This window comes from Sturnira hondurensis, unplaced genomic scaffold (assembly GCF_014824575.4).
Source record: "Sturnira hondurensis isolate 20B ecotype Veracruz unplaced genomic scaffold, ASM1482457v3 Scaffold0014745, whole genome shotgun sequence".
In the NCBI taxonomy this organism is placed as follows: domain Eukaryota; kingdom Metazoa; phylum Chordata; class Mammalia; order Chiroptera; family Phyllostomidae; genus Sturnira; species Sturnira hondurensis.
The window spans coordinates 4,587,598-4,602,122 of NW_028087376.1; the positions used below are offsets into that span (position 1 = coordinate 4,587,598).

General features: G+C 49.6%; 1 protein-coding gene across 1 annotated transcript in view; it reads right to left on the reverse strand.

Annotated features, from left to right (window-relative positions):
- ZFHX3 (zinc finger homeobox 3) overlaps positions 1-13,336 on the reverse strand; it is a 234,745-nt gene extending 221,409 nt beyond the window's left edge. The window contains exon 1 of the mRNA XM_037063746.1: positions 12,446-13,336. The gene's annotated coding sequence lies outside the window, so the exon portion shown is untranslated. The remainder of the gene's footprint in view (positions 1-12,445) is intronic.
- Positions 13,337-14,525: the final 1,189 nt, after the last annotated feature.

A 14,525-nucleotide genomic window follows, 5' to 3' on the forward strand; every position in this document is an offset into this window, starting at 1 on the left:
GTGGCCTGCTGGCAGACACCAGTGGCCAACCTCCCTTGCTATGTATTCATAAAAGCTGTCCTGTTGGTGGGACTCACTGTCATCCAGCTTTGAGAAGTCACTTCAGGAGTGACCAACAGAAACACAAAAATAGCCTTTAAAAAAATAAAACTAGGCTGGAACTTCTTGCCTCTATCATATCCCTTATCCTCACCTGCAAAGTGGTCTCCCACTTTTCCTCACTGCTCTCTGTCCCTCCTTTTGATCCACCTCCAACCAAAGGTGCCCGTGGCCCTTGGCTACAGAAAGAGGATTCCACTGTGTGTCATTAAGACAAGGTGGGAAGTCAGAAACCCTAAAAAACACCAAGGAAGAGGAGAAATGGTTCCATGTGGAGACTGCTGAGGAGGTCAACAGGTCCCGCACTGCACATGGGGCAGGGCGGAGCTTCTAAAAGAAAGGCCCCTCCCAGTAACATGCCCACCCAACCAGGAGGTCAGCATGACGCCAGAGAGGAGAGTGAACAGATTATCCATGTGCCCGAGGTCCCACATTCACGGGACCCCCCACCCAAGCACAAACTAGTAAACCACCATGGACAGGAAGAAGTGTTCCTAGGCTTCCTGCAGGCCTGCCAGTCTGTGATTTCACAAATAAAGAAGGAGTTACACAGAAGGCCATACGACCTTTGTAATGAACCATCACAGTCACCCAAATGGGTGCGGTCCTTCCTGTTCTCCCCCTGTCCCCACCTGTGGGGGCTGGCCCGCCCAGCTGCTAGTGCGGCCATTCTTCACTGGGAAAGGCCTCCAAGGCCAGGTGGACACCTCCCGGTCCCACCTGCAGGCTGCGACGCCGCTCACAGAGCCCTGGCCCAGCAGCATCCCATGTTTGCCTCCTGCCAATCCCACGAGGGTGTCTGAGGAGTCCTGCAGTTTTTACGGGAAACCGGGCAGACGCAGCCATACCCCCAAACCCCAGCAAATGGAAGCAACTGGTCACAAGGGACAAGGGCGACTCAGCTCCATCATCCAGCATCTCAGGAGCCAGGGCGGCCCTGCCCTGCCCAGTAGGAAGCCTCCAGCCCCTTGTGGCCACTTGGCCTATGAAAGGTGACTAGTCCAAATTGAGAGGTGTTGTAAGTACCAAATACACACAGCGCATATTTTTAAACAATGTAAAATGTCTCATTAATAGTTTATATTGATGTTAAACATTTCGGATATAGTGAGTTAAATAAATATCTGCTTAAAATTAATTTTACCAGTTCCTTGTTAATTTTTCAATGTGGCAACTAGAGCATTGTAAATTACACACGTGGCTCAGACTGTATTTCTATTAGACGGCACCGTTCTAGAACTGTGGCCCTACAACTTCCGATTCAGCCAGGAGTAATGTGTTCCTGCGTATGACTGAGACTGAATTTTCTTGTCTAGTTTGGCCATCCCCTTAAAGATGCAGTGCACCAACTCCCAAGGCATACTTTTAATCATGCTGGAAAATGTTGGTTCCCACCAACCTGTTGCAAGTATAAGTTAAGGGGGAAAAAGGGTGAAAGGTCAGATGATGTCAGAAGTTAAGTTCAGCCCTGGCTGGTGTGGCTCAGTGGGCCAGGTCCCCAGCTGGGGGGCGGGGGGGTTGCATGAGTGGCAGCCACACATTGATGTTTCTCTCCCTCTCTTTCTCCCTCCTTTCCCCTGTCTAAAAATAAATGAATACAATCTTTTTAAAAAGTTCAGTGAAGTGGTGCATCCTCTCCAAAATGTTGTCTATTACTTCTATGACCAACAGTTTTCTTTAAAAAAATAATAGGAATAGGTTGTTTATTGTGGCTAAATACAAGGATTACCTATTACGAGACTTGTTCAGTAGTCCAGCTTGATTTCTTACTCTCAAGAGCAGAGTCCTTTTAACTGTCCTTTCCACAGCATGCACCCAAGCAGGAGCCTGGTACCCCGCCCCCACCCACACTGTAGAGTGGGTGGGAAGGGAAGGGAGAGGAAGGGGCAGATAACACAGAAATGGCCCCCTTCTTATTAGACCTACACTAGGGATCACAGGCCAGTCTCATTTCTCCATGTAAATGCACTTTGTAGCCACCTCCTTGCAGAAGAAAGCGGCACAGACGCGGAAGGCCCATCCCGGGGCACACAATCACAGCCATCTGCATTCCTCAGGCAGCCGGATTAGCACAGGAATGTGTGCTGCAGCTTTGTGCGGGGAGAGGGAGTTACGAAGAAAGGAACTGGGGGGGGGGGCGGATTTCTCCCTGGCTCGTCCACCCAGAGCTCTATGATACACTTCCACTTCTCTGAGAGTCAGAAAGTGGAAATAACTCCTGCTCGGACTTTCTAAAGAGGAGGAGGCTGAAAAGGCCGGGGAGGGGGAGGGGCGAGGAAGGCTGTGGGGGGAGGGGAGCTGCATGAATTAGGGGAACTGCCCCTCCTGGTGCTTTGATCCCTTTGGTCGCTAGGAGAAACCAACTTTTCTCCTTGGGTTAATCAAAACCAAATTACTCAGGAATGTGGCAGGACAGGTCTGAGCTTCCAGGTCCCTTTGTCTTTGAGGATTTAAAATGAAATCATTTTTTTAAAGCAGATGGCAGTGGCTTACGGAATAGGTAAAGTGAAAAGTCTGAGAGAACCTAGACCACATCCTCAACCCTCAAAAATACATATATACATAAACCTGCTATAATCGATTGATAAAGAAGTGATTAAGGCCCAAAATCAAGAAGCATTCTATTTTATAGCCCCCAGAAGATTCCCCAGAACTGTATGATGGCAAAGTGAAATAAGAAACAGAGCAAGAAGTGAGCAACATGCAGATTAGAAAATGCTTCACGAAAAGCAATGTCCAGCCCTCCACCACCAACCCCCACCCCACCCCCAGCTCAAGAACATGCTTTTTCCCAGAACAAAGCTTGGAAGTATTTTTTGGTGCAAGGTTCTTCCTAGGGAATACTGGGCTAGGAAGGTAAGCACGTAGTCACTATTCAAATGCATCAATCAAATCCATGGAGACTCAAACTTTGGGATGTCTTTAAATTATGAGCTGTGCCATGGTCAGGGAATGACTCAAACGCAGGGATGAAAGGATCCCACTGGGCGACAGGAGATACCACTGCTCCTCTGTTGTCCAGAAGAAGCTAGGACCTCAACGCCCAAATCTACCCTATTTACTAGGGAAGTGTGCTGGGTGTGCTGAACGAATGCAGTTTCAATAACTCGAGAGGCAACAGGAAAAGGCTGACCTCAGAGATGAAAGAAACTTGGGGCTCAGAGCTATATTAAGGCCTCCCACCTCCTCCCAGCTACATCTCCGGCAAGCCTGTGACCCGAACGAGATGTGGGCCCACACTCCTGGCTACTGGAAACTTGACAATGCAACCCCCCACCTCACATCGTCATTAGGGACAGCAAGGAGTGACACGTCCCAAGGCACCCAGGAGCAGTAATATAAACAGCTCTGGGTGAAGTATGAAATGCCACTATGCTTCACTGCAAAACCTGATCAGCCCTCACTGTCTCCCTCCCCCCAAAAATGGTAAAATAAACAAACAGAGTACCACCAGTTAAGCTTCAAAAGATAAAATGAGGCCAGCACACAGGCCGCACCACTACCAGCTTGCCATAAATTGTCTCTGGCCCCAGGCCTACGGTTATCCGGGGGGAGCACTAAAGGAGCTTCTAAAATACTCTTCACCTTATCTTCAGGCCCAAACACACGCAGGCATCAGCCGTCTTAGATCTCTGCCATTAGTGGTCCATTTAGATTTTCCAAAACAAGGTCATCCTGGTAGGCCCTTCCCCTGTTTCCGGTCACAGCTGCGGACTTTCACCCCCTTCTCCAACAAAAGGGACCTTGTACACAAAATTAACCCAAACCATTAGTCTTTGCGGTGTGAGAGTACACCGAGCCCTGGGCATATTTACCCCCCTGCCAGCCGGAGCCCAGGGTGCTGCCCAGAGGGCCTCCCCCGCAGAGGCTGGCAGAGCTTCCGCAGAGACTAGAGACCCAGCTCCCTCCGCCTCGCTGCTCCACGCTGCAGCTGTGCACCCAAGGCCTTACTTTCCAGAAAATAAACACAAAGCCCGTTGTTGTTGTTTTTTCTTTAAGAGAGAAGGAAAAACTTTCTCCCAGACTCAGTGCCTGTAGAAAACGGTTTTAAAGAGCCAGGTACTGATGAACTCTCCAACATGGGAACCACCAGCCACAATGGTCCCCACGCACTGGAAATGTAGCTACAGGACAGTCAGGGCGATGGTGCGGGCTGCACAAAATATATGTTAAACTTCACTCCACTTATTCCTTCTTACACATGGCTAAAAGGACCACTAGAAAACATGCAATTACACATGGGGCTCGAGTTCGATTTCTCCTGGGTGGTGCTCTAGAAGATGACAATGTCACAGCCTCAAACGCAAGCCCCTAACGCAAGGCCCCTGCCATACCCTAAAAGGAAATGCTTAATTTTTAAATGCTAAAAAGGCCATCAAATTAAGCAAATGGCAGTACCTGATGTCAACTAGGTCAAATCACAAAATCAGAGGGTGCTCACCAAGTGTGTCTAACTTTAGAGAGGAGGCAAGAATCTCACGTCCTCATGGTCAAGAGGAGCAAATGCAATCTCCACCCCAGTGATTCCCCCCTGGGGCCCATTCTGCCTCTCGGGCGGAGAGTGGGCAATTCCCAGGACTTTGTTCGGACTGTCACGGCAGGGTGCGGGGTGCTCCTAGCACCCAGTGCAGACCGTCTGGCGGATAGGATGCTGCCTGACATCCACAGGTGCACAAGACGACCCCCTCCACTAAAAGAGAATTATCGGGCCCAACATGTCAGCAGCGCCCGGACATAGCCAGGAAGGGACTGGATCAGAGGCCCAAGCAAGCACACTTTCGGGGCTCAGATTTCCAGGGGCAGAGGGCTGAAGGGGCATCTCTCTACAAAACGGCTTCTCTGCAGGTTCCAGGGGTAGCAAGTTTTAGTGGGATAAACAGTGGGGTATAAGGGGGACAAATGGTAATGGAAACATACAATAAAAACATAATCCTGTTTTTAAAGTATAAAATAAGCAGTGTGAGCAAATAAAAATAATAATAATGAACATGTTAAAGCTCTATTCAGTTTCTCACCAGACTGAGGACTGAGTGTCAAGGGTTGATGGGTCTGGACAGGTCTGGTTTTTCAAGCTAGCAGGGGGAAAAAAAAAAGGTTTAAAGCTCAGAGCACAGTGAGCCAGAACCCCCTGTACACAGAGTGACGCCTCTCACGGAGAATTAGAATTGGGCAGCCATTGGCCTGCCCAGTTCCCCACCCCTGACCGCACAGGTTCCTGTGACGGGTGACAGAGCAGCAGCGGAGGAACTGTGATTGGGCCTGCAGGGGCAGGAAGGGAACAGGGCAACGGCTGGAGGAGGCGAAGACAGGAAGAGCACAGAGATGAATGGGAACAGCCCCTTTCGCAGAGCCAGGCTGGGAGGCAGTGCAGGAAGGGAGGGGGGCGGGGAGGGCACATGATAATTAACTCAGCAAGTTGATAGTATTTGCATATAAATGCCTCCACAAATCACTACAAACAAGCCAGGACAAGTCAGGCCTATTAGCATATACAAGCCAGCCTGGGAAGGCCTCTCTAGGTGGGTCATTGAGGGGGCTGCTCACTTAGAGGGCTGCCTGCCAGCTGGGGGGGGGGGGTGAAGAGGGTGGGGCAGGTGGGGGCACGTGAGGGGAGGAGGGCTGGGGAGGACAGTGACACTGTCTATTTCAGACCCTTTCACTCCTGAACTCAGTTGCACGATGTCAAGAAGAGTTGGCTTCCTTCCCGGCCTGTAAGGGAAGAGCCAAAGAAATGCTGGACCTTTTAGTTTCTTCCCTCCAGGGTGTTGGGAAACAACAGGTACCAGAGTCCATCACCAGCAATAAAAGAAACACAAAGGAAAAGGGGAAGGGGATGGAGACCACCTTTGTGGAGAGGTGACTCAATATGCTATCAGCACTAGGAAGACTTGTTTTCCATTTCATTGGATCCCCACTATGAATCCTAGGTGTCTATCACGCCCATTTTACAGATAAAGGAAGTAAGGCTCAGGGAGGTTCCATGACTGGCCCACAGTCCCACAGCTAGGCTGGAGTACAGCTGGGCCTCACGCCCATGACCCCAGCAGACAGATTCAGGCGAAAGTGGGGCGAAGAGCAGAAGCCACTGTCCAACAGCAGGCTCGTTTGATTCCTCCCAGCCTCTACCAGGAAAGTGAGTGTGAACCACAGGGCCCCCATTTCCAGGGCTGACTCATCGGGGCATTTGATTCTGAATGGGACCCTAACCTGTTTTATTTGGTAATTTCTCTCACTCCTTCAACCAATGAGTAGGACTGTACCTCCCTCCAATTAGACACTTGGAAATCTACACTAGGCTTTCCTCTACCAGCCGGTTTCTCTGCTGTCTGGACGACTGTTACAGATTCGTCCAGAACCCGTAAATTAACGGTCCTTTTCCAAAACGTGTCAAAGTTCCTAGCTTTTCCCAAAGATACCTCTGTCTGGGTTTCATATCCATTGAAGGAAAAATCTGCTTCAACCCCATCCTCTGAAAAAGTGGGGGGACCTCTATCATTTTCACTTCTGCCCTGCTTTACCTGAACTACATTTTAAAGTGAGCCAGACGGACCCAGGCAGCACGTGTTAAAATTGCCGGGTTCACAGACTGACGGTCTTCAATGCCCACTTATAAAAGCGAGACCATCTGAGAGATGGCCTCAGATAAGCAGTTGCTTTTCCGGTGACATCAACCTCCTGATCCAAACTGAGTCCACGGGCCTCTTCCTTTAAGTGCCCAAAAGTTGACTTGTGGCTTTAGCAATGAGACAGAAGATCTGCGGAGAGGTGGGGAGGGAGCTGTGACCAGAAAGGCAGAAACCACTCCCCCGACTAGCCGAATGGGCACTAGAGCCAAGGCCCTGAGCCAAAGAGCATTTTAAAAGGCAGGGCCTGAAATGGTGGAAGAGGCTTGCATTGTTTCTTGAGCAGTTAAGAGAAACTGTTTTTTAAAAAAGAAAAAAAAAAACAAGGGAAAAGCTGCTGAGGAGAAAAAAGGCACAAACGTATTCTTCAGCACATTTTCACTGGACAAAGATGTCAGAAAAAGGAAAAGTTGTCCAAAATAGGCTACTCAGCGACCAGAAGTCATAGAAGCAAATAAGTTCACATCTACACATACATACTTTTTATAGACTTACAGGAGTTTAAACTCTTTTATAAAGAGCTTTTTATACACAGAAGGGAGACTTCCGTAATTGAACAGGCACTTACATGACTTTGGGGGGGCTGCAGGGCTGAAATCAAATGTCGAATTAAGCCCCTTGCTCTTTTCACTCAGCTCAGGGGACTCCAGCCTCTCCAATAAGGAGACTCAAGTGAGAAGACAGACAGACAGCCCCCTGTGAACTGGGATTTTAATACTGAAATGCAGAACCTCGGCAGAGAGGGACCCAGGCACAGTCTTCATTCAAAATCTAGCTCAACCAACAGACTGGACTCAGAAGAATTTTTCTCCAGTCACATTCCCAGATAAAATTGGGCACCACCACTAAGAAATTAAGAAACGCACAAAACTGCTCTTTAGCTGACCCCCAAAGGCCCCCAAGTAAATCAGCCCTTCTTACCCATTAGGAAATCCACACACTGCCGCCCCCCTCCCCTCTACAAGCTTCCATCCTGCTTAACCAGGTAAGCTCTCAGCCTCAGCCCTTCTTTCACTAACACCCCCCAGCTCACACAAGGAGGCGGGGACGGGAGGGAGAGAAGGAGGTGTGAGCAGCCACCGCCTCCTGTCTCCAGAAACACGCAAGCCAGGGAAAGCCTCACTCCCAGATCAAAGGTCTGCGGCCGGAATCACTTTCAGGGCAATGCGTGAAATCAGCAGCAGATGAAAATTCCATCGTCTTTCCAGAGTCCAAAGGAGCCAGTTTTCCCAGTTCAGAGTTCCCTGCAGATGACTAAAGATATTCCATAAACTCCCAACTGTTGCTGCAAAAAGACCCACTTAAAATTAAAGACGAGATAATCATTTAAGAAAGCCTTTAAGACCATTATGTGATTAGCAGAATAGAAGGGGAGAAGGGTCGGTGCTTCCCCACCTTCTCGAGGAGCTGGCGGCAGCAGGGGCTCCACTCGGTCCCAAACCAGCGCAGCGGGAACAAGGACAGGCGGGGAGCACAGGTCTAGCCCACCCCACTCCTTCCATGGACGCCTCAGACCAACAACAGGGAGAGAAGAAGATGGAAAAACCTTGGAGGTGGCACAGAATTTAAAGATGGAGCAGCTGCCACCGTAGACCTTCCCTCCCCCACTCCTCCAGGACACAAGAGGCCCAGATGAAGCCTCTCCGGAGGGGTGCACACCAAAACCCCCAGGCATTAATCCTTGTGTTGGCAAGACTCACTGTGACCCTCCCGTGGGATGGGAGAAGGGCTCACCCTAAAGGCAGATTAACCCAAGCATTTCGCTAAGAGGCCCTGTCTGCGGTTCAAACCAACAAAACAGAAGTCTTTCTCTAAAATGGAGCCAAATTTGCCACCTAGCAAACTTTCTGTCTCTTACCCCACTTTTATTTCATGCCTTTGTCCCTAAAAAAGAAAAAAACCCCGGGAATTACAAGGAAGAGAGAAATATCTGGGGGACAGGGGGAGGGAAATCACCTTTAAAAGTAACAACTGAGAAGTGAAGACACCTTCCTTGGACAAAGAACTTTCTAGAAACACAGCTGTCACTGCTGGACCATGCAAAGCCTTGTCCTCAGCATCTTATCCCCTGCCCCAAAGAGTGGAAACCAGAAGAAAACATTCAAGTTGTCTCTGTGCTTCTGAAGCCCTGGCGCAATGCAGTTGTCGGCTTACCCCCCCCCCCCGCCCCGTTTCTACCCATAAAGAAGTCATTTACCACATTAGCAGGGGAGGTGGGGGGGTGCTCTAACATCTGATTGTCACTCCTCACATGTTCAAAGAGAACAATCTGGCGGCCAACTTTAAATCATATAGAAAAGAATGTTGACAGTTGTTGATTTTGTAGTTTTTCTCCTCAATCTGGACTTGGAGTCTGGCTTGCCAATGAGCCAAGATTGCCGCTTCAGTCTCTCCCTCGGGGCAGATTGACTCAATTTCAGCTTCTGTGTGTGTGTGTATGTGTGTTTCTCAATCCGAGCAGCCTGAGGACTCAAGACTGTGCTTTGGACAGAACAGGCACCTTTGAATATCTGACTGAGATCAGCTCTTGCAGAGGAATTCCCTTTTCTGTATTCTAGTAAAACTGGGTCCCCTTTGCCCCTGACCACAGTTTCTAACCCACACAGAGGAGGAGGATTCTGAGCTGTGATCTCTAACAATCACCGTTACAATCAAATTCTCATACCAGCGAATGTGGAGGCCCCTGTGAAGTACACTGAAACGGAATCTGCTTTCCTGTTGGGTTTTCACAGTAACGCCCCCACCTTGGTTAATTGCACCAGCCTTGGGGACCAGAGGCGGCCAACAGGCCCCAGCACTACAGAAATAGGCCAGGCTAAGAGCGAGCAACCATTTTAATAACGAGTGAAAGTACAAACCACAGCACATACTGTATTTCTTGAGGTTACTGATGCTGGACGTCAGGTGCATTATCCCTGTAATGCTGGCGTGAGTCAGACGGAGCCTGCAAGCTTCTTCAGGCAGAATCATGGCTGCCTCCCCTACAAGAGGAAGCTAAGCCCCTCAGGTTAAGGGCTTAGCTTTCTTTCCCTTCCAGTAATTTCCTACATTTTTAAAATGCTGGTCACTTAAATATTTACTTTTGAGTATAAAACTACTGCAACTCAGCAAAAAAAAAAAATTCTTAGGTAAGGGTCTGCTTTGGGCCTTGAATATTTTTCACACTAACACTCTAGAAGAAAAAAAATATCCAATGTCTGAAAAGAACGATAGCACACGGTGACAATAAGGACATGCACCCTGGACACCTCTCGTGACCAGCACTAAAGGGACCTAGCAAAATCATCACTGGCCCCAGAAAATATTTTGCTAGTATATTGTTCCAATGAACTAACAACCTTTGGGTCACCCAAGGTGAGCCAGGCCTGTCCTGGAAGTATCTAGTAATCATCATTTAAAATCATAATGATGAAAACTGAAATCTCGCTTATTTTAGCTCCTTGCCACTGGGCAGTCCAATTGGCACCAAGTTTATATGGCAGTTAAATCCATTCCCAAAGCAGCAAGAAGGAAGGCACTTCACAGTCCTGTTGGGAGGAGCCGAACTGAGGCCTGCTGAGAGCACTGTTTTATTTGGGTCCTTTCCACCCGGCCTGAGTGTTCATTTGTGCAAATAAAAGACGGAAGGGAAGAAACCAAAATTAAAGTTTCAGGTGGTTGGGGAAGCAGCTCAGATTTTTTTTATTTTGGAAGAGTGAGCAAGGGCTTCTCAATAGTTCCCTGTCAATCAAAACTGTTTTCAGGAGAGCTGGAAAACAGTAGCTTTATCCCACAGAAAAGTACAGCCATTTCAAAAGAGAACTGGGGAAGGGAGGCGATCCATGTCATAAAGACAGTAGGTCTTCAAGCCACTTAATTCCTTGTGATTCCAAAAGAACTGTTTCTAAAGTGTAAAAGTGCTTGCTTCTGCATCTGCCCCATGTTGTTAAATAACACTTGTGTAATTAAATAAAAGAGCAAACTGTGACCCTGGCCCATTCTGAGAGGCACTTACATGCTCCCTGAAAACAGGCTGGAAACAAAATGCAGACAATCTCCTTAGTCCTGTAATTTAGGGAAGGGAGGGAGGAAAAAGTTTCTTTTGGCCTTCACAGCCACATGCCCTCTGAAAGGGGGGCCTTATGGGGTCTCTGCAAAGTGGAATGAGCACACAAATACAGGTGTGCAAACATCCAGGTATGTACCTCTCTCCAATGACCCCATTCTTGAAACTCTTACATTATTTAGAATTGCAGTCTCCTGACTTCCCTCACACCCCACCTCTGTTCTCTAATTGCTTTTTGTGTTTGGGTTTTGTAACTCGAAAAGGATTTCAGAATCTCAGGCCACCGGTGGCAGTTCTGATAACAAGGAACAGACCTATGTTCCTGGCCTCGGCCTTTCTAGATCAGGTTACCTTAGAAGGTGTATGTTTTCCTCTCAAATGCAATCTCAGCCCCAGGACTCACGCTTCCCTCTCCAGCCCAGCCTACTGGAACTTGTGATTTTTAGGGTTTCCCCTTGAAAGCTATCCAGAAACCACAGCCATTAAAAGAACATGAAGGTTTGACACCTCCTGAATTTAGGAATGAGGGGGACTCGAGGGGCCAACTCTACAAACTCACACCTGCTGCTCCATGGCAAAGAAATGCAGTTCCCAGGCAAGCACGAGCTTTAAATTATACTCTTTATTTAGTGATGTGTCTCCAACGCTCTCAAAGCATGGGACGAAATAAGATGATGTGGAACTTTCTCACTATCTACCTTCAAGGTTTGTTTGTTTTCCTTGCTTTGCCTGAATGCATTCCACCCAGAAGGCCCAGTCTTCGGGAGAGGCCTTCTCCCTGTGCCCAACTGTGTCCTCTCTGAGGTTATCTGTCCCTGGTTTTAGAGTCTTCAAGGCCAGTTAAATGACACAAATAAAGGGTGGGGGGAGGGGTGGCCCGTCTGGATTCTCCTGCTCCCAGGCTGCCGCGTGCCAAGCAACGCACTCATACTACCCCAGGCAAAAGCTATGATCTTTGCCCTCCAGGGATTTTCCCTATCATTATAGCTCAGGTATGTCCAAAGCAGACAGGATCATTTTCCAGAAAGTTCTTTTCCCTCTGCCTACAATGATTACTTCTTTCCTGCTGCGGACCTAACTTGGGCATTCCTTGTGCTCCTGTAACAGGACAAATGCCTCAGCTGTCCCTCTCCACCACCCCCATCCCTGCGGAAATGAATGCTGCTCTGGTTCTTTCCAGGGTGAGAACAAACTAAAATTTGAGAGGGGTCCAGCTGATCTGCAAAGGTGCTTCCCAGCTCCAAAACTCTGACTCTCCCTTTAATTGCTCCACAACAAGCACATTTTTCACGTTGATTTGAACTGACCAGTGCCTTCTCTCGGACTGAAAAGGATGCATTTTTAGACGGAGGAACCCAAACTTTGAAATGGCACCAGCATCGCAAGTATTCAGAAAGCATGAACTAATCCAAAAGCAAAATAAGGAAGGAGGGAGGGGAGAAAATGGAAGGGAGAGAAGGAGGAAGGGCTTTACTCAGCGCCCAGCAGCACGTAGAGGCTCTCATCCTAGGTAGGTTCCAATTGGATCTAGCAGTTCAAGTGCATCCCGCCTGCCCTTCCCCCACATGCCCCAAGAGAATGGGAAGTTCAGCCAAGACTCGCAGCACCTGCCTGCAGCTCCAGGCTGGCTGCGCGAACCGGGCGGGCAGCCGGCGGCGGGGGAGGAGGCTCCACTCACCTGGCACACAAAGGCTCCGCGCACCTCCGGAGGGAGGAGGCACTTGCAGGTCCAGGGGCCGGGGCATGCGCGACAATGGGAAATTCCAGCGGCACCCGAGCCCCAAACTTACCCACCCCAGGCGGCATTCTCCCCACCTCCCGCTGCCCCCGGGGCTCCGAAGTAGCTCTGCTTAGGTGCAGGGGGGCCGCCGGCAGGGGAGGGGGACTCATGGTGGCGGCCCGGCCTGGCTGTGGCCCCTCCCCGTGAGGGAGGGTCCCCAGGCGCACAGCGGAGATTCACCCAAGGGGCGCGACGCTGGCGTCCCTGTCCCTGGCCTGCCCGCCGCTGGCTCGGCTGCTCTCCCGGAATCGCTTTATGTAAATGAAGCTCCACTCGCAGTTTGCAGCGCTCACCGCCCTGGGAAGGGGGGCGGGTGGGGCGGGGGGCCTTCAGGGATCCACATTACACAGCAACAAAGCGGAAGGTTAATTTGAAACTCACAGCCCCGCCACCGCTCGGCTCCCCGGGCAAAGCCTGACATCTACAGTCGTGCCCAGCGCAGGCCGGGTGCTCAGCAGCAGCAGTGGCCGCGCCCGCAGGGACACGGGGACACACGCCGGCATGCGAGGCCCCAGCACTCGGCCTCGCTCCGGGCACGGGCCTCCGGGTAGGCCGGGCCGCGCGCCTGGGGACGAGAGCCCTGAGAGGCTCGGCCTGCACCTCCCCCGGAACCCGCCCGGTAGGAACAAAGCCCGGCCCTCCCCAGGGGCTGACCCCTCACTCATCAAAAGTCAGGAGCCGGCCTAGAGGCGGGTGAGAAGAAAGGGACGCGCCCTGCGCCACAAAAAGGAGCCGGGGGTCTTCGAACCGGAGCCATCGGTCTCCGGGCCCCATCCACGTCACGGCCAGGCCACTCTAGCATGGGCACATTAGCCAATGTGGACAGGAATTTATTTGAAACACACACCCATCCTATTAACTGCTTTACAGAGCACTTCTGTTTTTCAGCTGCAGAAACTTTCAAAAACATCCCCTGCTCTCCATTGAGAGTTTAAGGATCGAGTTTTTAATGAGAGAAGAGGAGAGAAAAAGGAAGAAAAGAAGAGAAAAGCAATCTCAATTTGCAATTAAGTCTCTTTAACAGGACTTGCTTTATAAAGCCAAGGAGGTTCCGATCAGGCATGGATCATGCCCTTCACAGGGAGATTCCACCCCCCAGGTCAGATTCCATGAGGCCACCCCAGTTGGTCAGCAACTGCCAGACACTTTTATATCTCCCCAGGTTCACCTTTTCCATTCTGATATGCAAAGGGAGCACCACAGAAATCTCACCGGAAGTCCCTTGTCCTCCCTGCCAGAATCCCGAGCTCAGTCTGAATTTACTCCAGATTCTCTCAGCACAGAAAGGCACCTGCTTTTACCCTTTCTGAAAGCCACCCACCCAGACTGGCCTCACAGCCTTGAGAGTCCTTTCTGACTGCACAATAATGAACCATGCAAGTGTTAGAAATATAATAAGCTCACAAGGCGAAGAGCTGTGTGTATGGAATCGTATTAGCATTAAGCACACATTGGTGCAGGAGGAAAAGGGATGCTTGGCTGATGAAAACTATCATGTCACCATGTAGAAGGCATTTTACACAATGTAATTTGGGTTCAAATTGATGTAAATACCTAACTTGTTGGAGACAGACAACCCCTCTTTCTGTTTTAGTCCAGAAAACCCCTCCCCCCATTTTTTTTTTCCAGCTAGGGCCCTGGGGGAAAAGACTGCCCTAGGGAATCATGTCCGATTAGGGACAAAGGAAAGCACAAGCCAAATTCTGTCACACATGAGAGAGTGAGGGGGATTGCGGGGGGGTTAGTGAGGAGAGAAAAAGGAAAGTAGAAGATGATTTCATAAAGCAGAGTAGGATCACTGCGGAGCTGTTTCCAGACCGCCTGACTTCAAGCCCAAGAACAGGTGGTGTTTTCAAAACACACTATTATTTATATTAGCCACATGAGTTGAGAACACCTTAAAGAAAACCAATTAATAATTTAATTGAAAAAATGACTATGAATAATACATAAAGATGACAATGCTGGCAATAACGCA